This window comes from Ursus arctos, unplaced genomic scaffold (genome assembly GCF_023065955.2).
Source record: "Ursus arctos isolate Adak ecotype North America unplaced genomic scaffold, UrsArc2.0 scaffold_34, whole genome shotgun sequence".
Taxonomy (NCBI): domain Eukaryota; kingdom Metazoa; phylum Chordata; class Mammalia; order Carnivora; family Ursidae; genus Ursus; species Ursus arctos.
In genome coordinates, this window is record NW_026623030.1 from 5,836,883 (window position 1) to 5,862,896 (window position 26,014).

General features: G+C 42.6%; 1 protein-coding gene across 39 annotated transcripts in view; it reads right to left on the reverse strand.

Annotated features, from left to right (window-relative positions):
* Window positions 1–26,014, reverse strand: part of LDLRAD4 (low density lipoprotein receptor class A domain containing 4) — a 421,884-nt gene that overhangs the window by 261,769 nt on the left and 134,101 nt on the right. For 3 of the 39 annotated variants that reach the window (XM_057305854.1, XM_057305875.1, XM_057305868.1), the window contains exon 3: window positions 2,389–2,478. The exons of 31 other annotated variants lie outside the window; for them this stretch is intronic. The gene's annotated coding sequence lies outside the window, so the exon portion shown is untranslated. 5 more of the 39 variants (XM_057305873.1, XM_057305858.1, XM_057305874.1 and 2 more) reach the window with 4 other exon arrangements.

A 26,014-nucleotide genomic window follows, 5' to 3' on the forward strand; every position in this document is an offset into this window, starting at 1 on the left:
ACTCAGACTTCACAGAACATCCTATCCAGTAGAGGCCCTTAGAGGACATTGCTTTAAACCCCCTCAAACCACAGAGAGAAAACTCTAACCCTAAAGAGGTTAGATAACTTAATGCCAAAAACTATCGTGCAGGGGAGTCAGGACTAATGCCTGTGTCTCTTGCCCCTGTTCTTCCCATGCTACCTCTAAACATCAGGTAAGCCTAAATTCCCTAAACCGAAATGTCTTAAACCCGACAATATTCAAATCAGGGAAATCAAGGGGGAGAAAATGAAGAAAGAGTAAAGAGAGAGAGGCAATTTACCCAGGATGCGAGTTCACAGGGTAATCCTGAACCACACATTGAAGAGCCCCCACTACAGCAAGCAGGCTAACATCATCCTGTCTTCTATGCGCGCACACACACACACACACACACACACACACACACGTTCTATTTATACTGGGGAAGATGGGTAGGCCTAACCAGAAAATAAATTAATTCAATATTGCACTTGAAAAATGTCATTAAGTCCCTCCCATAACAGAGCAACAGTTACTAAGGAAATAGAGCACACCAAACGGAAAAACATCCCCACAGGAAGGGACACATTTTAAAAAATGAACACCCACAAAACCTAACCAAATAAGCTGTAGAATATGTTTGCTTTACCACTTATTTCATAAAAACTTACATGAAATGCAGTCTCCTAGGAATCACTGGGGAATGAAAACTGCACTCATCAGATCACAGCTTTCACAAAACTACACTGCAAAAATAGATACACGCAATTCAGGAAACATTAGGGTCACACACTGGGCGCAAAGGCCAAAACTCAGAAGCAAAGTAAAACCCCCTTTTTTAAAAATCCAGTAACATCCAAAAAATTGGTAGTGCATAAGGAATAAACACTGCAGTTTCATTTTTTATTTCCTCTCAATGTGGACAGACTGCTTTACTGGCTCGGTGTCGGTTACCTAGGTGATGGCTAGACTGAGCAGCCGGAACGGGCTCGAGGCCGAAGGGACTCAGGGAGTTGAGGACCCACGCCTGTGTCTGATGATCTGTCACTGCTCTACCCACCAAAGAAGTCCTAGGGAAAAAGGAACACTGAGAGATGAAGAGAAAGCTCTAATCTTGACCCAAAAAAAAAGAAGAAGAAATCAAAACATTAAAATTAACACATTAAGAGTTTCCACTGCACTGCTTACTGAAAAAAATCTCAACTACTGGCTGGTTCACTTAAGTTTAAAGTGATAATGGACTTTCAGCAAGACAGGTGTGAGAAAAAGTAGAGAGAAGAAACCTGAGGATCTATTTCCAACCAGAGTTTGAATCAGGTGTCACCCTGGGAGAGAGACGTCACACTTCCCCCACGTGAGCTCCTCTACCTCGCCAACAGAGAGTCTGGACCTTGGCAAGAGTCCATGAGTCTCAACATTTCCTAATAGCAAAAAAGTATGTCCTTGGAAAAAACATGGCCCCTACCCTCAAGGCAGCCATGGGGCAGAGAATACCAGACAGGGCATCCTTCCCCTGGTTCGGGGCCCACTTACAGGACTTGGTCAAGTCCCTCAGCCTGTCAGGCTCCCACTTTCTCATTTATAAAGTGAGAACATGAAACTCGAGGTCCCTTCTGATCCTGAGTATTCTCCTGTGGCCCTGTCTCTGGTCAAGGGAGACAGGACAAGGTGTATGCAAAGAATATAATGACCAAGCACAGAAAATCTGCACATAAACCCAAGTCTGAGAACAAGTCAGGGAAATGAGCTGCCTGTAACCAGGGGAGGCTGGATTGGGGCGATGTAGATACTTCACACTACTTTTAATTTCTATGATTCAAGGGTATAAAACAATTTGAGGTTGTGTTATAAGAGCTATAAAGCCATCCTAGCCCTGGGTAGGAGCTTGACGGGCTCCAGACAGCTCCACCATTTTAGGAAGCAAGTACAAAATCTCAAACACTCATTTCAAATATACACACAAGCTGCAAAAGAAAAAAAGTGGCAATTACATCAGAAAATCCTTTAAAATGTCACTTGGACAAATATGACACTTGATAAATCCTGAAGGATCTATAGTTGGAGGCTCTCCTCCAACCAAATTGGAGAAGGTTTCTCCCCAATTAAGTCAGTAGGATAACTGTCCCTAGTGGTTCAGTAGGTGTATAACTATCTTCTCATACTATTTAGGAACAACGGAAGCCCTAAGAGGTCATCTACCCCACCCCTTCATTTTATGGAGGAGACTGAGGCTCAGGGAGGGGAGGGAATGCGCTGAAACTTACTGTGATGATAAAGGCAGCACTGGGAAGGAAACCAGGTGTCAGTCTAGGCCCAGGCTCCAAGTTCTCCCGTACACACAAACTGGCCAAAAGGAAGAAGCTAAGGAAGGGGTGCAGCACACACCTGTACCAACGGCCAATGGAGATCAGGGAATCCTGAGATGATTTCCACTTCCCCAGGCCCAAACTGGCCTATGGTCACACTACCAACATGCTGAAAAGAAAAGGCAAGGAAGGGTCAGGGGCTTGGCACAGAATCAGAATGTGCACTGAACGTTACCTGACCTAGTCTGAGCACATCATGCTCACCTCAGCTGTGAACATCAGGCAAGCAGAAGATGGCTGTGGAGAAATGGCTATCCCTCCCAGCCCGGTGCAAGACATACAGACTGGCCACACCAAGAAGCTGGGCTCTAAGATGCTCCCACCTAGCACTCTCCGCCATCCCAATTGTCTTCAGATAAAATTAGCTTTCAGTGGGCATGACAGCCAAGAAAAAGGGGCCCCATAGGAAACTACCAAGCGTGAGCAGTAAGGAAGGGGAGCTGTCCTCTGGTTCCTTTGGTGAGGGTAGAAGAATGAGGGGACTGACGAGCTGTTCGTATGAAAGTGTTTGTCCTCCTCATACGTGCTCCCCGATGCCTTCATCACCCAGCAGTGCCTGCTCTGCCAGCTCTGGCACTCACAGCATCCCACACCAACCACTTTCCTTCCCCAGCTAAAAGCAGCCTTCCATCAAACACTTAGGCCTTGCCCATGACTACCCCTGCCTGCTCTCTGGCCTACGGAACACTGTACAAGCTGTATTCTCCCATTCTGCATTTCAATAGCTCTTTGTGGGATTATTACTCTAGCAAGGTATTATTTTAGGTGATGGGGAGACAGGAATGAGCAAAACAAACCTAGTTCCTGTCCCCAAGGTGTCTATAGCGTTTATGGAGGTATTTCCTAATGGAAACCTTTCGCTGATCTTTGTATCCTCGGCATTGACGACCATGGGGCCGAGAATACAGCAGATGCCCAATAAATGCTGGTTGTACACTGAATCGCATCTGAGCTTCAGCTTGATCACCTCCTTGTCACTCTGCATGGGCTGCACAAAGTACCAAGGGCATGATGTACAAAGAGACTGCTGGCCCCAGGGCACTCTGTAAGGGAAGTTCCAGCTGGGAGTCTGGGGCCCAGGCAGGGCCAGCCCATCCACCATTCAAAACACACTCAAATGAGAACTTCATACACAAAGAGGCCGGAGGACAAAAGGCCGGGCTCTGAGTTGGACTACCTTGGGTTCATCTCATTTTGGACTCTGGGTGATGTTAGCAGTTACTTAACCCCTTTGGTCTTCAGTTTCCTCATCTGTAAAATAGAAGCAACGACGGAACCTCCCTCATAGAAATGAGGAAACAGATACAGAACGCTGGTCTCTAATGAATGGTAAAGACATGATAGTTGCTACAGTGATTACAACTCACCTCAGCAGACTGATAAAATTAGGTCTTCAAAGAATATCCCCCACGTACCCTTTTCCAGTTTTTCATCAGAGCTAACTGGGCAAAAGATGCCATCTCCTCTCATAGTTCCTCAGTTGGTTGTCTTGGTTTCTTAAAGTTTGTGAGAGAGAAAAATCTAAGCTTAAAATCATTTCGTATCAGCTAAAATTCATAACAGAAAGGATCAGGGGAAAGGATACAAAATTAGACGAAATGTGTGGGTGAGATATTTGGTATGAAATGTGGTAGAACAGTAGAAGAAAAAAGTGACAAAAAAGAAACTTGCCTTGAAAAGGAAAAACAGCCTCTTGGTACTCAATTTTTTCATGTTTCATATTGAAATATCAAATTGAAAAAACAGCAATAGACAGTAATAAATAAATTTAACCAAGGTTTTACGTGCCTTTGCCAGAATATAATCATGCAGGGTCCAATCTTCCAATCTTTCTTCCTTCCTTTTCCCCATTTCGTTCATTCCCTTTGTAAAATGCTGACTTTTTAAGCCCTTTACATGCATTTCTCAAACTTCCATAAGGCCCCAAGAACGATACTCTGCACACAGAGGACATCCTACCAACCCCTCCCAACAGCGTGATAAATCCAGCACTCTTCTACGTAACAGGAGGTGCTGGAACAGAAACATCAACACTTTAAAAGATAATAAAAATGGATCGACAATAAAACAGCCAATACGCCCTACAGAAATGAATGATCTATATAATTTTAGTCACTTGCATCAGCAAAGGTTTCCTAAACTTCCCTTGTGTACAAAGCTCCAGGCCAGCTCCACATGTGCATCTTTAATCAAAACACACAGGGAATATCTGAATTTTCATTACGTGGTTTGTCTTATTTGCTCATATTCATTTTCTGAAAAATATATTCCTTTAGGAAAAGATAACTTTCTGCTTTATAATTTGTTTTAAGATTTTATCTTTCTTAAGTAATGTCTACACCCAACATGGGGCTCAAATGTACAACCCCAAGACCAAGAGTTGCATGCTCCACCGACTGAACCCATCAGGCACCCCTCTGTTTTGTAATTTTTTACCACTCAATATCCAGTTTGAGGTGGGGAGTGTTGGATAGGAATACTCCAAAAATAGGAATATTTTGATTGGATATTTCCAAAGAAAAGTCCGTGTTGTCTGGGACAAGGCATGAGAGATGAGAGATGAACAGGGAGCCCAGACAGGCATCTCCCCAACCCCTGGGGCCGGTAAGGCTCTGACAGCAGCCAGCAGAGTCTACTGCTCATTTAATGTAGATGCAAATGTGGGACACACACACACAATCGTTTAGCAATTTGTGCCCTGGCAGAAAGACTCCTTACTGCCTGAATACGTCCATTACAACGAAATTTAGAAGTCCCACTTACCTCCAGAAAGAGAAAACAGTTCCTTCCTATAGTCTGCACAGCAGACATAGACACAGACCTATCTCACATCCTCTTAGAACTTAAACTTCCTTTCAAAACAGTGTTGTTTCTATCATTTAAGAGAACCAAAAAAAGAAGTGTTATATAGCGTGTCAAACGCCATCCTAGGAAGAACATAGATCCCCTGACTACCTTAGAGAAAACACACGTTCTCATGTGAGAGTGAAAAGACAATCTCTAGACCAACCTTTCAAGAATGACTTGGAATTCAACCAAGAAAACTTGCCATTTGAGACATACCAAATTCTGGAAACAGAACTCATTTAGCCCAGTTATTGTTGGTGGAACAACTTAATCGGATCACAGGAATCCAAGGAGATGAACATTTCAGCAGATGTCTGAAGGACATAACACAAAATGGTACTGTCTGAGGTTGGCCCCCGGAGCTGATGTCACCGGCAGCAACCAGTCTGAGAGTGTGACAAACGAGCTCTCGGTGGTACAGTTACACACACTAATGAACGCTACATCTGTGAGAGGCCCCAGCACACCAAGCCATTTGACGAGCAGTGCCTGATTCCACATATATTAGGGAAACACTGATAGAGTTTCACATCTTCCTGGAAGGCTGGATGAGGCAGAACCATGAAAGTGCATCTGTCCTGAAGAGCAGCTGTTGAAGGGGACAGAGAATTCGGGGGAAAGGCTGCCTGGTATTTAACTAATGGCACTACACAAACCCTGTCCCTGTGTGTTCTGGAGGCCTCCAGCCAAGCAGAAAGAGTTCATTAGACCAATTTCCGCTGCCTTGGTAACAAAGACCTATGCGTGTGCTCTTACACAGTAAAAGCAGACAAGTGTTATTCATGGGGGAAAGCACTACAGACAGGTACTGTGTGTCCCGCCAAGCAGCCCAGGGGGCAGCAGGAACATGCCCTCCTATAATATAGAACTGGCCCCTCCACAAGCCCAGTGTGATCGCAAGCAGTCTCCTACAGCACCGGAGGCCATGTGTTTGCAAGTTTGCTGAGTTTGCTCAGCTTTAGACGCACTTACTGGCAGCTATGGGAACTATCTCATTCTGAATAGTGTTCTCAACCCAGCATCACTATCCTTGATGCTGAGTCAGTCTGCCTTATAAGTCCATCATCAGATCTGGACAAGAGAATTCTTGGGATGCCACCAAAGAAGACTGCAGAACTCTGGCAGCAAGATGAAATTTTAACCATCAAATTTGAAACCTGAAGTCACTGTTCATTGCCAAAGTTAAGTTACACAGTGTCTGTGAGGCCTTTCACGATCCAAGTACACCATGGACCTCACCAACCTGACAGGCAACTTTCTCTGCATTTAAAACAGCATCTTCCTTCCGTTTTTCCATCTTCCTTCTCAAAATCTAGCCCTTATTTATTCCCTTCCCCTCTGGAATCAACAAGTAGGGACTGACTCATTCTAACCTCTGCTCTGCAGTTGGGAGCCCTCCGCTAGCTTCTACAGATAGAAGCCGGGCCTCCTACCTCCACATATCTGACAGGACAGAAGGGAAGCACAGGTGGCAGGGACCATAAGGTGGGAAGGCAGGAAGAGACTTTACCACAGTGTACAACAACATCACCCTACTCCCCACCTTTCCATAGTCTAGTGAGTAAATTAGTTCCTTCAAACAGCAAGAATGAGGATTTAATTTTGTTCCTCACAGGAAAGCAAGCTGTTGCTGCTTTTCACCAAAATACTCTCTTTAGGCCATTGTTCCCCAAATATTCGAGAGGAAGCATGCAATCATCAAAACTAAATGTTGTCCATTTTGACTTAAAAACTAAACATGTTGACAAATACATTTGAAAGAGGAAATACCCATATATAATAAATACACAAGACTAATGTCAAAAAGCATGGAGCTGCCTGTTTATCTGGGCTGGCTACCTGGAAGAAATGATAGAGAGGATGGGGGGTGGGAGAGGTGGGTGCTAAGAGAGGCTCCAATTAAATGATGAACTACTGCAGTCAGGAGCTCTGCAATACCCCTTGGCACTGACACAGCCACTCACTCTGTGGGGGTGCTGTGCTCAGAGAAGTAAACATGGCCTTGGGATCAAACAGAAGGGGCTTAGAGTGACAATTCTGCTGAGCAGCCTGCCACACACTACTTGGGCAGCTTACACAACCTCTGTAAGCCTCAATCTACTCATCTGTCAAATGGGGCATTAATAAAACTGTAAGGCAGTGCTGTTGACTGAGGGAGAAAATATATGAAATGCATGTATATGGCATCAGAAAATCTAACTGGCCTTCCAAAAAAAGTTAAGGCAGTAAATGGGAAGAAGGGCAGGAATGATATTGCCTGTAGTTGTGTAACCCTTGGGAAGTGCAGTAAAGGTGAGGTCAGTTGACCAGGCTGTAAGAAAGTTTAAAAAAAAAAAAGAGAGGGGGAAGGGGTAAGAAAAATAGAGAACCTCAAGGGGACGCATTCACCTCCACTGTGTGGCTGAACACTCAAAGAGTTAAAATCTAGGGCCTATTAGATTAGAAATCAATATTTTCATTTTCGAATACTTAAGTAGGTCAACATCAGGTACATTTCATCACTTCTTCCTGACCACAGGCCAAAATATCCCCATCTAACCCACACATCCACCCTGTTAGCCTGGCCCCCCCTTTCACCTCACTAGACCCTCATTCCTACCCCAACATGCCGTCAATATTTACTGTACACCCACTAACCATAGGGATTCCCCACATCAGAGAAATCACTCTTATTGAAATGATTCATCTCTTCCCTTCCTTTGAATAAAAACATGTTATTATGTTCAATAAAACCATACAAGAAATAATAGCTAAAGATGACATTTAAATAACTTATACCAACACCTAAAAATGGCTTCTTGGAAGAAAAGGAAATGATTGGCATTGCAAGGGTATTTTAAGAGCTCCATTTTTCCCCTCCTTCTCCACCCACTCCCCCCACAGCTGAGTCACAGCTACATGCAGAGACACATGGGCCCCTGGCCTAGAGGTAAACTTGGGCAAAAGAGGGTTTTATAGTGAGGACGAAGGCTGCCATTGAAATTTAAAAGCAGTCTAGCTACTCTACTACCATCCTTTCCCTTCTAGTTCCCATGGCAACAGACCTCCGATCGCCAAAAACAGGGTAAAGATAGCACCATGCCCAGTTTTCCTGCAATCTGTTTCCATGGGAACTGGATGAGAAGGGAATGGAGGCTGGGGAGCTAGACTGCCTGCAAATCTCCATTCCATCAGCTGGAGATGCAAACAGTGCTAGCACACCAGTCCAACTGCCTGCAGGCCTCCACAGACTCTCCAAGAATGACATGTCCACTCAGGGACAGAGTCTCAGAGAAAGGGAAGCTCACAGTAAGCTAGACTGCGGGACCAACAGCAGCTGCGAACTCCAGACGCCCACTCAGCAAGTGATTCACGTCCTCAAAGATCCCTTTACCAACCAGAGGTGAAATATTTCAGACCGAGGTTTCCCCCGTCTGGCTGGGCAGCGAGATCATCCCAGACCCAGTAAATCAATATCTCAGAGGCTGCGACCAGGATTCTATCGTTGCTCCAAAGGCTATTCTGATGCTTGACCACTCTGGGAGACCAATGATCTAGAGCAGAGCTTCCCAAAATTTAAGGTGCTCATGGATCCCATGGGGACCATGGTGAAATGCAAATTCTAGTTCAGCAGGTCTGGGGCAGGGTCTGAGATTCTCCATTTCTCATTTCTAACTAGCTCCCAGAGGATGCTGATGATTCTGCTCCTTGAACCACATCTGAGTAGTGAGAATCCAGACTCCAATGAGTTTGGCTCTAGAATTTTCTCAACTGACCAAAAATGGAGGCTACAGCCATTCCCATAAGAGCAGCTTATTCCCACCTCCAGCCATCAGTCCACCCCCAGGCCAGGCCTCTGAAACAGACAGCATGGTGTTGGGAGCTGAAGAGGAATCAAGTCATGCTTTATCTGTCATCCCTCTACCTGTTTCCACTGCCTCTAGGGACAATCCTGCATGGATAAAAAGGTAACAAAATAGTCAACATTTATGTATAATCATCAGGGGAACCATGATTGTCTCTCCAAATCTGATTTCTTTAAAAAGGTAAAAAGCAAATTGTACATAATTCTACACAAACTAGTTGTGGAAAATGTATGAAATACTTATTTATAAATACAGATGTATCGGATGGGCTAGCCCGGTGACGGGTACTAGGGAGGGCACGTATTGCATGGAGCACTGGGTGTTATACGCAAACAATGAATCATGGAACACTACATCAAAAACTAATGATGTATTGTATGGTGACTAACATATTATAATAAAAAATAAAATAAATAAAACATACAAAAAAAAACCACAAAAATAAATAAATAAATAAATAAATAAATACAGGTGTATGATCAAAGAAGAACAGAACTCCCTGTGTCATTTTAAAGGACATACGAGGTAATTTTGAAAAACTCTACAATTATAAGGAAATAACTCAGCTAGCCTTAAAATTCCTAGCCTAATAGAAAATACACAGAGTAACAGTAGGCTCTACATTTCAGCTAAAAGTATGCAGAGTAATACAAAAGTAATGTTTATTTCTATACTAAACCACAAAATAATTTTAAACCACGTAGAATGCCAGTGTTACTCAAAAGCAAATCCCTGATTTTCTATTTTAAGAAATCTCCCTTTTGCCTATGTATAAAAAGGGAACTATTTCAGTTTGTTTCATTAAATATATTTTGTATCTCGTTCTTCAAAAAGCATAACATAAACTAACCTTTGAAAACTAAAATATGAGCAAAGAATTCAACTATAAATCATTGAATTATGTTTCAAGCTTACTTGAAAAACAATCTTCTGATTCAAAAAATGTAAATGGGAAAAAAAATCAATTCTTTGATTAGTCAGCACACAAGCAACAAAGAGAGCTCAGCATTTTGCGCAGTCCTGTAAGTCCTGCAGGCAGCCAAAGAAAACTTCGCACATACAGTCTGTGATACGTTTTCATTCCAATGAGGCAAAAATATACATATATTTATTTATACATGCGTATATAATGTCACACACAAACTTTAAAAAAAGCCATGAGTTAGTTTGAGACTCAGTTGCTTTTTAGGTTCCCAAAGCACAGGAAGCCAGAGCGCTACAACTGCTGTGATAAGAAAATAAAGTCAAAATGAGGGATTTCTGCATTTGTTTAAAAGAGAACACACACACACACACACACACACACACACACACAATAACAAATTAAACAGCTGCAGTAGAGGATGCCAAAGGGGTGTGAGCTGTTAAGTGTTCCATTAAAAAAGATAAAAATAATTGGGAATAAATGCAGAGTCGTGCTTACACCCAGCTCCATGGAAATCTGTTAGTCTGTGAGACCCTAGCCAGAGAATCAGTTGCAGATATTTATTGTGTACCTGTGTTTGTTTACTTTGTGTTTACATGAAGAAGCAACTGGAGCAGGGCCAGCAAACTTCCACCAGAAGGCCAGATGGTAAATGGCTTTGCAAGGTGCATAGTCTCTGTCTCTACTCCTCACCTTTGTCATTACAGCATGAAAGCAGCCACCACATACACATCAACAAGTGTGATGTGTTCCAATAAAACTTTATTTATACAAACAAGTGCTAGCCAGGATGTGGCCTGTGAGCTATAATTCACCAACTACTGGACTAGACTATAAATTCCGTATTTTGAAGGAAATGTCTTATTCAACGTCCTCTCCATAGCCCAGGTGAGTGAGGAGAAAAAAGGCTGCAGTATCTATCTCATATCAGTTTTTCAGCCACCCCTCAGGAATGCCTTGGATTCTCAATACCAAATATTCTAGCATTTCCCATCACTGATACACCAGCTCTGTATAGCTGCTAGTAATTAACATGTAATAATTATTTGTTGTGTGCTGTTTGTGTTCTCTGCATCTCGTCTTGTGCTGTCTTGCATTTATCTTGTTTCCTTCACTACATTCTAATAGTCCCAAGGGCAAGACTTTTTAATTGGCACTTTCCCTCAGAATTTAGCTTAATGTTCAGCAAAAGATACTGCTGACAAACAAATCCTTCCCCCTCTCAAAGGGTACGTAAAAATATGGCTAAATGGGGGGAAAACATTACCATCTTTTATGTTTACCACCAATGTGACTGTGGTAGAGAGGACAATCTTCAGGTCTACCCTACGAAGGCCAAGTACATAATGAATATGTTCATTAGAACTCCCAGAGGGCTAGGACTGGCCTTACCCAGTAGTGTCCCTGGATATTGCACGTGGAAATATCTACTAAATTCAACAGTACAATGAACTGTATGGTGAACTAAGCTAATTTCTAACACTTGAACATAACTCTGGAATTTTGGAATAGGAAATGCTTTTAGATATCATCATCCAGTTCAACTCATTGTCCCAGAAATTATGGCTCAGATATCATGAAAAGTTATTCAGAGTTGGGCCTCAAGCAGAGTATAAAATTGGGCTAAATGTCGTGCTCTTTTAAACATAAAAGAAATTAAGAAATTCCTAATGTTTTAGGGAATCCTATCATGAATCTTCCCTCATAAATAAAAATATATGCATTAGTAAAAAGATGTTTTCTTCCTAATTGAGCAGCTCCTTGAATCTAGGTTCTTACAGACTCAGTCTGCCTAGTGGAAGGCACACCAGTCATTACTCACAGTGTTTATACAGGAGATTATGACAGTCTGAAGCGACACAGCAGACACAATATAAAATTGTGGCTTGGAATCCAGCAGCAGCAGGGTATGGAATGCCATGCCTCTGGGGACAGCCCCAATCTTAGAGCACAGGAGACAGCATTGTTTTCACAGACCTGGGTCCTCAGCAGCATTTCACAGACCTGGGTCCTCCATCTCAGTTTCTCCGTAGACTGTTCCCATGAAGCATCAAATTAAGATGAACATAGGCAGCAACTTCCACAGCCATCTAAATCCCAATGGAGGAGAGCCTTCTCTGCAGCCATCTCTACCTCCCACTGCTAGAACCTGGTTTCTCAAGGAGAGCAAAACCTGGGAGCCACTAGCTCAGTCTGAAAATCTTGTTAGCATAATCTGATGAGAAAAGGTAGAACGATCAAAAACCATGAAGTAGACACCACCCACATCTAAAAACAAGGTGAGGCCCGATGTCACAGAAAATGGCCAGCTGCCTGGACCATTCCAAGCTGTTTCTTCTAGCCACTCTGGAAAGGGCATCATCTTTTGCGTTTTCGGTACTGTGAATCATGAAACTTGCCTTATAGGGGTGATGCAAATACTAAACTATGTAGGGTCCATGTAAAGTCCCTTACGCAGAGCACCATCATAATGGGGATCATTAAGGACAGTCGGCACAGTCAACTCAAGTACATAAAAGCAGTACAACTAGTTTTCAAATAATGTGCTCACACGGGGGTCACTGATGACAGTGTTTAATCCCAGCCAGTGATGCCTTTTCCTCTCCGTGCCCACTAGAAGATGAGCAGAGGCCACAAGTCCATTACACCCAGGACTGTAAGTTCCTACAGGACAATGTCTTCAAACTGGGTTGTGACCCACTAGTGGGCTGTGAAATTAATGTCGTGAATCATAACCAGTATATTTTTTTTTAACAGAGAAGGAAAGAGAGTATATCTCAGAAAGTAAGGGTGAGTATTGCCTCAAGAAACTTCTGTGGAGTGATAGATATGTGGGTACTGGTATGTGTGTGCTGGGTCACAGTGCAACTTTTATTTCTTACCGTGAATCATGGTCAGGATGTAAAATTCACCTCTTACTGAGCAATGTTATGCTACTAACACAGATTATCACCACAGCTCCCTGTGTGAAAGGCCACTTGTAACTAGGAATTTAATTAGTGTGTTGGCTGAATACTAAAAATGTCCATGTACTAACTATGCCATACTAACGGAGCCATATTCTAGTGACAAGAGCTCAAGAACTCCCCAGAACCCTCCACGGTTCCAAGCCTAAAGTGAGTCCTGCTCCCGAGTAGCCAGCATGGCTCGGGAGCAGAGTTGGGCTGAAAAGGATGATCTCCACAATTACCCCTGATTTAAAGATGAGGCAGAAGACAGGGGTGAGGCAGTCTAACTGTGTAAGCGCTCTCAGTAGTGTCTAGAAGCCTGTCATCTGAGGAAAAGACACTCAAGGACAGGATATTTATCTACAGAACATGAAGTTCATTTTCCATGTTTACTAAGAGGTAGTCAGAGCATTTATCAAAGGTCTGAGGGAAGAGACGTAGCTCTCTAAAACGCCAATCTCATCAGGCTGCTTTCCTGCTTAACATTCCTCAGTGGCTCCCCACAGTCCATAGGATATAGTTCAAACTCTGAAGCATCAATGGCCTTTCGTGGCCCAGCTGCTGCCTCCTTTTCCCACACTCATCTCTCTCCAGCTGCAGTGCAAGCCCCATGTGCCAGCCATCGTGAGCAACTCCGCAAGCTGCCATGGCCAGCCCCAGTGCTGGAGTGTCCCTGCCAGCAGCGCCCTCACCCGCACCCCCCACACATACACACATACAACCAACCTGGGATTCATGCCTCTGGGAGCTCCTGCCACACACAGCCCTTTCTTAAAGCACCTGTTATCCCAGCATATTGTTCATTTTTCTGTTACTACCAGGCTTCTTGAGGGCAATAAATGCGTATCACGGGGCGCCTGGGTGGCTCCGTCGTTAAGCGTCTGCCTTGGGCTCAGGTCACGATCCCAGCGTTCTGGGATCGAGCCCCGCATCGGGCTCCCTGCTCAGCAGGAAGCCTGCTTCTCCCTCTCCCACTCCCGCTGCTTGTGTCCCCTCTCTCGCGGCCTCTCTGTTAAATAAATAAATAAAATCTTTTTAAAAAATAAGATAAAATAAATGCATATCACTCTGGCTCCAAACACAGGGCTCCAGAAATAAGAAGTGCTCCATAAGCACTTACCTGAATGGAAAAAGACAAAACTACTCTTAGAAGAATGGTGAGTGGTCATTGCTCTTCAGTTCACATATGCCCTATCTTTGAGTCTGGTATCAGCATCTGGTTAAAGTACACTGTACAGCCTTGCCTTGGCCCTCCCATTCTCCATCTTGGTGTCCAGTTCACTGCTGGACACACATACAACTGACAGCTTCCTCTGGCACAAATAACTATGGCGTATAACATTTTCCTCCTTCTCCACTGACACTCCACCCCACCTGAACAGAAAGTCACAACACAAACCAGCAGGGTAACCAGAAAAGAGAACAGAGAGCAACTAAGACCAAAGACAGCTCCCAAGGTAAGGACTCTGGTAAATACATCTTTGTGATATATGAAAATTGTAGAGTTACAGGTATGTTATATGTTGTATATTATGTATTATATATACAGGGTACACACGCAAGTATGTGTGTGTGTATGGAGACCAGATGCACAAACAGATAGAGATAGAACACTTCTATCAATAATGATGAATTAACCCATGGCACTGAGGGGGAGGAAAGTCACACGTGCTAGGTTCATCTCACCAAGATAACAAATTCACTCCCAAAATCCAACAGATGACAGACTCTGCTTGTGAAGTTTTAATAAACATTAGAAACAGCAGCAATTACAAATGACAAAGCCATTACTGAGGGAAAAACAAAAACAAAGAACAAAAAACCTGTATCTGGCAAGCTCCTGGAGACAATACATTGCGACTCCACCCAATCCTCGAGCACCCAAAAGCATTCTCTCCCCTGATGAGTCTGCTCAAGCCCACACGCCTGGGGTAACAGAAACTCATCACTTGATGAGCACTGCAGGTCACTCACCTGCATGAGCCACTGTGGGAAGGCAAGGTGGGCCTGCTTTTGAAGGGATTGCGGACGATTAAACGACAAGACAGCCTAGCTCCTGGTCCTTGCCTTTGAAACTGGAGAACTTCGTCTTTTTTTAACAAAAATAATAATTTTTTATTATGTTATGTTAGGCACCATACAGTACATCCTTAGTTTTTGATGCAGTGTTCCGTGATTCATTATTTGCATATAACACCCAGTGCTCCATGCAATACGTGCCCTCCTTAATACCCATCACCGGCCTATCCCATTCCCCCACCCCCTCCCCTCTGAAGCCCTCAGTTTGTTTCCCAGAGTCCATAGTCTGTCATGGTTCATTCCCCTTTCTGCTTACCCTTCATTCTTCCCTTCCTTCTCCTACGATCTTCCTAGTTCTTATGTTCCATAAATGAGTGAAACCATATGATAATTGTCTTTCTCTGCTTGACTTATTTCACTCAGCATAATCTCCTCCAGTCCCATCCATGTTGCTGCAAATGTTGGGTAATCGTTCTTTCTGATGGCTGAGTAATATTCCACTGTATATATGGACCACACCTTCTTAATCCAGTCATCTGTTGAAGGGCATCTCGGCTCCTTCCACGATTTAGCTATTGTGGACAATGCTGCTATGAACATTGGGGTGCATATGGCCCTTCTCTTCACTACGTCTGTATCTTTGGGGTAAATACCCAGTAGTGCAATGGCTGGATCATAGGGTAGCTCAATTTTTAACTTTTTAAGGGACCTCCACACTGTTTTCCAAAGTGGCTGTACCAACTTGCATTCCCACCAACAGTGTAAGAGGGATCCCCTTTCTCCACATCCTCTCCAACATTTGTTGTTTCCTGCCTTGTCAATTTTTGCCATTCTAACTGGCGTAAGGTGGTATTTCGGTGTGGTTTTGATTTGAATTTCCCTGATGGTTAATGATGTTGAACATTTTCTCATGTGTCTGTTAGCCATTTGTATGTCTTCATTGGAAAAGTGTCTGTTCATATCTTCTGGAGAAATTCTGAGCAAGCAAGTAAATCTCATCTTCTCACATCAGGCAAGCCCATCCTTCTGACCCAATCCACACCCACAAGGAAAGTCCTATCTGTTTCTTCCTATAGACAAAGGGGATATTACTATCCAAAGAGACAAGAAGGAACAGGAGCTGCCCTAGTTGTTGCTACTGACAAATCTCTGGCACAGGTAAAAACTCATTAGTGTTTTTAATCCAATGTGGAAACTTGTTAGAGCCTGGAAACAATGCTCGCTGCTACAGCAGATTTGCCCATGGAGATTCTATCCCCTCCTTCCTATATTAACACTCCCCCAGCTTTCAGAAATATAAGTATTTCAGATGAAAAATAAGAAGGAATTGTCAAAGATGGCACATGGCTATATAATCGTTCTGCAAACCACTAGTAAGCAACATGACTAGCAGAGCTAAGGGCATCTCAGAGCCTCCACCCTGCCCTGAGTCTAAACCTTCATGCCCCTCCCCGAACCCACTCCTGTTCATGGCACACCTGGCTTCCTGCCACATTTGCTGTCTAAATACCTCTGTGCCCCTGAGTGAGGTGTGCGGTAAGAAGGGATACACTCTTTGCAGGAAAGAAGCTCTGCTCCTTTCTAATCCTGCCTCCCTGGTGATTAGCTCTGGGTGGTTACCTCCAGACACTCCCCACCATGGACTCCCAGAGTCACAGAACTTCAGGCTGTCTTATAGAAGACCCTGTGGTCACTTTTTAATCCTGATAGGTATTTCAAATAACATTTCAAAATAAGAACTGATATGTGTATATATTTCTTTATACTGTAATACTGCTTCACATCTATTATAAGGCTGGTGTTCCCCCACAGTCAAATAATTTTACCCATTCCTCCTTTATAGACAGGTAAGACTGGAGTCAGAAAAGCTAAAGGCTTTGCTGAAGGCTGTGAGTTACACTGTAACAAAATCTGACTTACAGGAGCTCTTCCCAGCGGAAAGCCCGCCTCTTTGGACTGCACCAACTTGGCTTCTCCAGAGAAGCGGGGCCAGGGCTGCAGCACCCTCACACATTCCCACCACAAAAGAGTAAGAAAAAATACCCCTTCTCCTGCCTTGGGGTGGGGGTGGGGAACATTCCTGCCCTCAGAGATGCTTCATGAGACCATGTCTACCCAGAAGCTATACAGGTGGACCCAGTGCCTATGATAACAAACTATAAACAAGAAAGACTACGAAACAAAGCCAGTTTGTCCTCCGCCTCTTCCAACTAAAATCGTTCAGAAGGGTAAAAACAGAAATGAGACCAAAAAAGAACCCTAAAAGAAAGTTCTAGCACTTAGCTAAATGAACAAATTCAGGTTTCAAAAAGGAAAAGGTGATCGATTAGATAGATAGATAGATAGATAGATAGATAGATAGATAGATAGATAGATAAAACTAGATAGACAGGTAGGAAATTGTGCTTGGCTGGTAAGGAGTGAAGACAGCTCAGTTCACTGAAGCTTGGGCTCCTATGACCTTGCACAACTTCTCTAGTCTCAAGTTTCCCCACAGGTAAAGAGAAGGATTGAACTAGAACACTAGCAGAGTTGCTTTCTACCCCAAAATGTATGAAAGAAGAAATTTGTGAGGAGCACAAATTAAACCACTTATCAATATTTTCCATATGGTTCAAACAGGTCCTTGGCCAGTACCACCATCCAAAACATAAGGTGTTCCTAAACAAGCTGGTCCCAAATCACCTAAGAGAAAGTGCCTAGAGAAATAATATAAATGAAGTAAATCAGGTAAGTACCATAGAAGCATCTAGAAGAGCACCTGGCACACAGTAGGCTCTCAACTAACTAGACAGATGGACAGGACAGAGGGACCACAGATAGATGACAGGTGAAAAAAATCATAATTGCTTTATGAGAAAAAATGGCTTTATACCTATGTTTTTAATATTTGTTCAATTTACATATGATTTGTAAAATCAAATTCTGATATAGGCTGGGCGATTAGTAACTGCAGCTCCTTAAACATTAAGTAGCCACAGCTGAGAGGGGTCCAGGCCAGTGGGCAGCACCCACTTCTCATGACCAGAACTGCCACAGGCATTCTCCCCATTCCACTGTGCACCAGACATCTAGGTCCTTACCCTCTCCTGGTCCCCTCCTTACATGTCTGTTTTTCCTCTTTCTTTTGTTGCTTCTTCTTCCTCGGCTCATCCCCTAAGTGTTGGTATCCCCAAAGTCCCATTTTCAGGCCCCCCATCTTCTCCCACTAGAGACTTATCTTTACAACCACTTATGAACTGATAACCCCAAATCTGTAACTTTGGCTCAGAAAACTTTTCCTGAGTTCTAAATCCACTCCCTAGGTAGTCTTACTTGCATATCCCCAAATATACCCAATTTTAAGACATAAAAAACAAACCTTTCTTCCCTAATAAAGCTGTTCCTTCTCTTTTTATATACCCCGACTTAAAATAGAAGGTGCAATCATCCCAAAAGCTTCATGTTTCTGACCCTCAGCCACCCATACGCCTATCAACCCCCTTCAGTCCACTCTGTTCACACTGCCAGGGCTATGTTTCTATAAAACCCCTCTCTTCAGGACTTTTCTGGATGGAAACCGCTGTGGTTCCCCAATACCTGTGGTGTGATATGTAATTCCTGAGTGTGACCAACAGAGTCCTTTACAGTCTGGCCTTTCCAGACTATTGACCTGTCCTCTACCCAGTCACACTGGACCTGCTGCCTGCCCCGAAAATCACCAGGCTTCTTCCTGTCCCAAGGAATGACCCACCCAAATCTGGGCCTGAGACCCATTTCACTCCTTACCTCCCTGCTAGTTCCTGGTAGTGTGATAGAGTCCTTCTTAAACTTCATGTGCCCTCCTCTGCCAGACCCACTACATCCCACCAGCTGTCCACACCACCTGACACACAGCTTTCTCACGCTGTCACAAGCCACTGGTTTCTCCCACCCACACAGTGATTCTCAGACTCTGCATGGATCAAAACCATCTGGGGAGTTTATTTAAAACTAAGGTTCCAAGTTCTATCACAGGTTGTGATTCGTTGGGGCTGGAGCGCGTTATAATGCATTCCTTCACATATCCAAAGGACTTTCATGTGGCCAGCCCACAGGATTACTGTACATGGCTCTCATGATCAGAACTAGGACCACTGAGTGAAAAATCCGGCTTCTACTCATTGACAGGAAATAAATTTAAATAATTTAGAACCATGCAAAACTCAAGTTGACTGCTTTATGAAGAGGTAGGCTCCCCATCACTGCAGCTGTTAGAGAAGGGCTGAATGGCCACGTGTCAAGGGTATTGAAGAGGAATTCATCCATCAGATAGGACTGCATCAGATAGCCAAGGAATGCCCTCCATGTCCAAATGATGTTATAAAAACAGTCGTTGTGTATGGGTTAACCCTTGTTGAATCTCACTCAGAGCTCTGTTGTCAACAGTAACCTCAAGGACACACCTTAAAAGGACAAAGAGGTTCTCTCAGATACCTACCATGAAGATCAGTCATGACCCAGATTCCCGGAGAAGCCACTTACAGAGGTTCAGGAATCAAGGCCAGTATTCATTAATTTTGCCTTAAAAATGGGACTTGAATCTCAAGTAATTTTGCTACACGAAGCAAGGAGCTATGAAGGTGTTTTCTTTTTTTTTTTTTTTAAGGAGGGATTAAACCAAGACAGAATTCAGATGTTAAAGATCAAACAACCCCCATATTTATTCAGAAGGATTTTTTTCTCACATTGAATTTCACAATATCAAATAAATACATTACAGACCCTGATCTCTAAGAGCTTATATTATAAAATGGTCAACCCAGGGATAAAGAAATACTGATCTTCAAATATCAAATATTTAATTTTAGCTGAACATCCAACAAGCCTGATTTTTCCACAGAAGGACTTATGAATCACTCCATTAACTGACTTTAGGGAGACAGTGTAAGAAAGAAACTATGCTGTGGATTATTCTCTCCTTTCATTTAAAACCAACCAGGGTCTCCTGCAGAACACTCATCAAGTTTGAGATAAACACTCAATTCGCTGTGAGTTCAGAACTTACAGGAACAGATATTTACTTTGAATTTCAAATAATCAGTATATCCTTACAGTCAAAAAAAATAATAAAACCCAGCCAAGGAATCTTTGTCACTTAGACAGGCACCCCTTTGAATGAAATGACTTCAATCTAATGGGTTTTTACAGGAAGTATATTTCAGAATCAAATCAATTTATTCTTATGACATTTCCCCGTGTCTAGATACAAACTGGGTGTTATCAGAAAAGGAAACTGTCAGTGGAGAGTATTCATATGCACAGGCTGTCTTCTAAGTGACACTGTTGCATTTTCCTTATGAGCAAAAAAAAAAAAAGTGGAGAAGGTTTTAAGGAATCTCACCCCTCTCTACAGAGTACTACAAATATTGAAAATTATTATTTCTGTAACAGTGACCACAGAATTAAAGTCAGCCTGACTTTGTGCTAGAATTATCTGTGTCGTTTCCCACAGCCCAGCTTCCATTCTGTGGCATTAATGAAGACGTGAGGGAAACAAAGTTTTCCGTGTACCTAGGAGAAGACAGCACCCGATTTAGTTAAGAGACCTTTCTGTTTTAGCAACTCTTGTAGAGCTAACAAAGTGAAGAGCAAAGGCCTGATGCCCGAGCACCAAGAGTGTTGCTATGCAGGGGACCTTTCCAAGGACGGACACCTGTCTTCCAGGGGGAAGAACACACAAAACAATGCTACAGAGTTTCCTCAATGACTCCTACCGACATTCACCTTTCCCTTCCTACGTGCTTCACACCCACTGTCGGCATCACATCATGAGCAGCTTTTCTTCTTTTTTTTTAACAGTGAGTAGTTTATTTATTCACAAGATTATTAGAATTAAGGGGCGCCTGGGTAGCGCAGTCGTTAAAGCGTCTGCCTTCGGCTCAGGGCGTGATCCCGGCGTGCCAGGATCGAGTCCCACATCAGGCTCCTCCGCTGTGAGCCTGCTTCTTCCTCTTCCACTCCCCCTGCTGTGTTCCCTCTCTCACTGGCTGTCTCTCTGTCACATAAATAAATAAAATCTTAAAAAAAAAAAAAACATTATAGAATTAAACACTTATATGGCATAGAAGAAAATTTAAAATACAACTGAAATACTGTAAATCAACACAAAACTAGAGCCCAAGACTGTATCAATCATGTCATCTTCTGTGATCTTAGGAAACTTTGATATTTTGGGGGCCTCACTGACCAGAAAGAGATTTCCCCTCCCAGGTCTACTTAATTCCTCTAGATAGGAAATGACTTGTCTAGGGGCAAGCCTTTGTGATGTAAACGAACCACTCAGAGCCCATACTCTGAACCAGCTCTTCCGGCTTCTATACTTCAGGAGGCAATATTCCTGGGCCCTAATCATCCCAGGTCCCAGTACCAGAACATGAAGAGGAGCAGCTTTGCTAACTACCTGTGCTGTACAATGTACGACCACATACTGTATCCTTCACTAACTGCTCTGAGGGTACACCTTGTCTCCCCAGTCAGACTATAAACTGGCGATGGGCAAGGACACTGCCCTATATCTACGCCCTCAGAGCATTTCACACACTTCAAACAGCAGCTACTCTATCGATAATACGGGGTTACTTGCTCCCTTTCCTTCTTCAGTGAGGAATTACTGAGAGACTCCTGCAAACATAATACTATTCAAAGCATCACTGTCTTTAGTTATGCAGGAAAAAAGAGAACAAAGGGCCTCCACTGAGGAGGATTTTTAAATTGACTTGCTGTTTGTATAACTTGTGCCCTACGCAAAAAGAGCAAATAATACCTATCATTAAAGAACATTTCTTTAAAAAAAAAAGCAATAATGTTCACTGTGGGGAAGAATGGAAAATACAGATAAGTAATATAAAGAATTAACACTTATAATCCCATCACCAAAACTAACCAATATTAGTATCTTGGTATATATCCTTCAGATTAGTTAAATATGCATATATATTTTTAACAAAAAATAGCATCATACCACAGAGATTACTGTATAATGTTTTCATGTAATGTATGTTAAAACTCATTCTATGTTAATTGTTCTTTGGAAAAGAATATTTATATGACCTCAGTATATCTGAAGACAATCTAACAAAATTTAGAATAAGACTCGTCTTCACTCCTTGCTGAGAACAGGATCAGGTCTAAAAAAGAGTCAGCAAAGAACATGTACAGTACATGGCATTATTTAGAGACTTTTAATACTGACAGGCATCACAAAAAGTAAAGTGTCAAATCATATTATGATTCTACCTAAAAGAGTATTCTAATGCTGTTAATCTGGCAGTTAAAATGTTGCACATTTTTTAAAATGAGACTTAATTATAATTATAAAGACTTACTTAAGGTATGTAGGAGACCCCAACCAATATTTATTTTATTTTTATTATAGTACTACTCCTGACACTACATATTTTATTGTGGAAATGAGAACTACTGTTATCATTGTCAGCTGTCAAAACACCTCCTAAAACCCTAGGTCATAAGCCAACACTAACTCAAAGACAACATGATAGTTAAAGATGCAAAACTATCCTCAGAGCTGACTCCTAGAGGCCCTTCTGACATAATGCATAACAGGTTTTGTTCTGTTTAGACAAAGCTCTTTTTGGTGTTGGAATAATTAAACCACACAGGCACACTTGAGAAATCTGCATTTTAATTTCTACTATCGTTTTCCTTTGGTGCAGTCAATCCTAAAGACTTTCATTAAGGGAAGCAACTCACAGCCTGCCCATCCATCCCCATTCTCTATTCTTGTTATTCTCAAGCCTTTCTGCCAGCTGACGTTTTTGTGATTAACCTGGTAACTACAGCACACAGAACTGGTTAGAAACATGATTAGTTTTTCCCAAAAGATGAGTCAGGCTCTCCTATCTCAAGCAAAGAAAGGAAAAAATTGTAGTTTTCCAATTAAGCTCTTTTCTGAAGGCATAGAAGTATTCAAGAAGCTCATACCCAGTGATCCACAGACTTCTCATGTAATTTTCATAATAGAAGTCAGAAGGAACCTCCCTGCCCTTAACACAAATAAATACTAAATCTCCACTCAAGAATAATTTATGATGTTTATCATCTTTGCATTCCCCTTCTCATTTCTATTAAATTGGCTTCCATACTGCTAGGTCTATCAAGCTGCTTTCTGTTACTGCCACCTTTTGAATTTTCTACTTGTTTTATTCAGTTTGTCTCCTAAGATGTGTTTATATTTCTACTAAGGCCCAGCTGAAACATGTAGGTGCATACCTGAAGCAAACAGACTGAGACCTGAAGGTCACCTGGGCTGTACCCTGCCAGGGCGGTGTTTCATAATCACATGGTGATACAATGTTGGCTCTACGATATTCCCAAATAGCTGCTCCAAAACATACCTTGATCTCCTATGTGTCAGTTCCTCCTACCTACATACTTCACTGGTCTATTCCAAAGTTCCACACTATAAGGTTTATTTGGACTGCAAAAGATTCCGATTGATAAGGTCACTAGAGCACTACACCGACACAAATATATGAAAGTAAAATTGTGACTCACATGCAGAAAAACCAAGAACTGTTCCAGTACAAGCTGTGAGAATAACACAACTGATACTAGACAGTTCTACAGAAGCTAGCACAGCACACAGCTAGCCTCAACAGAAATGTCAGTGTACGAGGCAAAGCAACTACGACAAATTTTAAAAACCGACTCTTTTCTCTTAACATCTCCGCTCACACTGTATTCCAAATACACGTCCTTGCCCATCCACCTCCTCTGTGATTAACAATCCCAAGCTTTTGCTCCCCTTACCCATTAAAGCTCAATATAGTCAAGATGTGCCAACGACGTCAAAGCCCATTGCTGACAAGAATCAGATCAGGCATGCCTGGCTCTGCCATGACCCTGCTCTGATTGACCAGGGGCAAAACCCTCACATGCGACAACACAGTGTGTAGCTGACATCATGCTAGGAGATGCCCTTAATGAGAAAAATGCAATTCATTGTTTTTCATCTATCTAACAGGCCCTTCTCAACCCCATCAGTGTAGATTTCACTACAGTGATAATGCCTGACATGGATGAGGTAGTGATGATGTCATCCAGACAAACTATGAGATGACAAGAACCCACATGGAGAGGCCCAGAACGGTAATGTTCTTTTTTTTTTTTTTAAAGATTTTATTTATTTATTTGACAGAGAGACAGACAGCCAGTGAGAGAGGGAACACAAGCAGGGGGAGTGGGAGAGGAAGAAGCAGGCTCCCAGCGGAGGAGCCCGATGTGGGGCTCGATCCCAGGACTCTGGGATCACGCCCTGAGCCGAAGGCAGACGCTTAAGGACTGAGCCACCCAGGCGCCCCAGAAAAGGGTGATGTTCTAATCTCTTGGCAGATGACGCAATACCATTGTGCTTACAGCCACAGAACCACCCCCACAAAGCGAAATGCAAAAAGAAGTGCTTAGAATTTAAGGAAGGAAATATGCACTCTTCTTCAAGCCCACTATCTCTCCCCTACTAGAATACACCATAGAAAAGTTGACATGCTGTGTATACTAAAATGACAGAAGAATGGTAACTTACATTTAGAGGCATATTTTTAGTGAGCAACAAAAGGGAAGCCCTCAGGCCATACCAACAATCATCTTGAGGAGCAACTGAGCTCTTTTCACAGGGGTTGCTTGGTACTCAAAACTTTAAGTATGTGCTACTATCTCCACTCCCTCACTCTATAAGCCAATAACTACAAAGTATACATTCTACATCCAAATATTTGGTGCAAACATGAAAGGCAATTCTTTTTCTTTCTCTTCTTCTTTTGAAAGGCAATTCTTTTTTTTTTTAAGATTTTTTATTTGAAGCGGGGGGGGGGCGGTGAGGGGGCAAAAACAGAGGGAGAGAAATCCTCAAGCCGACTCCCCCACTGAGCACAGAGCCCTACGCAGGACTCAATCCCAGGACCCTGAGATCATGACCTGAGCCGAAACCAAGAGTTGTTCGACGCTTAACCAACTGAGCCACCCAGATGCCCGTGAATGGCAATTCTTTAATGCAAACTTTGGCAGAGTCGTCCTTTTCGTTTCCCATTCCTCTTGGGGAAAAAGGGACCGAATTCAGTGGGGACCAAAAGATGGGACCAAAAAATATCAGAAATTCTCACTGGGTCCAGGAACGGACACTTTCATATCCTCTCTTACTTGCATTATGAAAAAGCAGCGCATTCCAGTCTTTCTCTTCTTACTCAGTTTCCACTCCTGAGAGGACTTGTATGAGGAGTCCAACTGCCCCACTTTGCAGTGGCCTTTTTACCTTTTGAGTAATGATACTAGAGAATTTTTTGAAACAAATTATCTTTGTAAATAAATTTAAATGGCCAGTACATTTAAGGGCAGAAATTGGAAAATCCACATTATATTTACTTATGTTCCTTTCACAGCAATTCATGGTCATTTTGTACGTATGACCTGGAAATTTCATGACTTAAAATTGCAGACAACTTACTTATTTTAGTACTGATATCTATAATGGAGGACCAAGGTCTAACATGATAAAACGCATGATAGCATGGAGACCAAAAACTACACAGAATTATCGCTGATAAATATTAATAACTGTCCTTGCTGGGTACATTATAATGCTGCATATCTCTTCACTTGTATTTATCTTGCTGTATCTACAATTAAATTACAACCTTCCTAAGAGCAGAGAACACATTTTCCTTGGAAGAGAGCTCTACAGGATATTTATTCTTAATCTGACCCTAAAATAAACCTGTTCCCAAAGTGGCTCAGAGATGCGATTTTTTTTTTCTCCACTGATAACAAGAGAAATCAAGAAAGTGAAAAGCCCGCTTGGGTAAGGAGAGCCTGGCTGGGATCCTGGGGATGGGGGTGGGGGGCCACACCTCATTCATCACTCAAGAGAGACACCATTCTCCAAGACTCACTACAGTAGGACATTTAAGTCTTTTGATTCCATGGCCCACCCACAACACACATTCTCTATGCGCCATCAGAAACTGCAAACACATTAGTCTCATTGATTTCAAAGGCCAACAACAGTCAGAAAAAACTAATCAATTT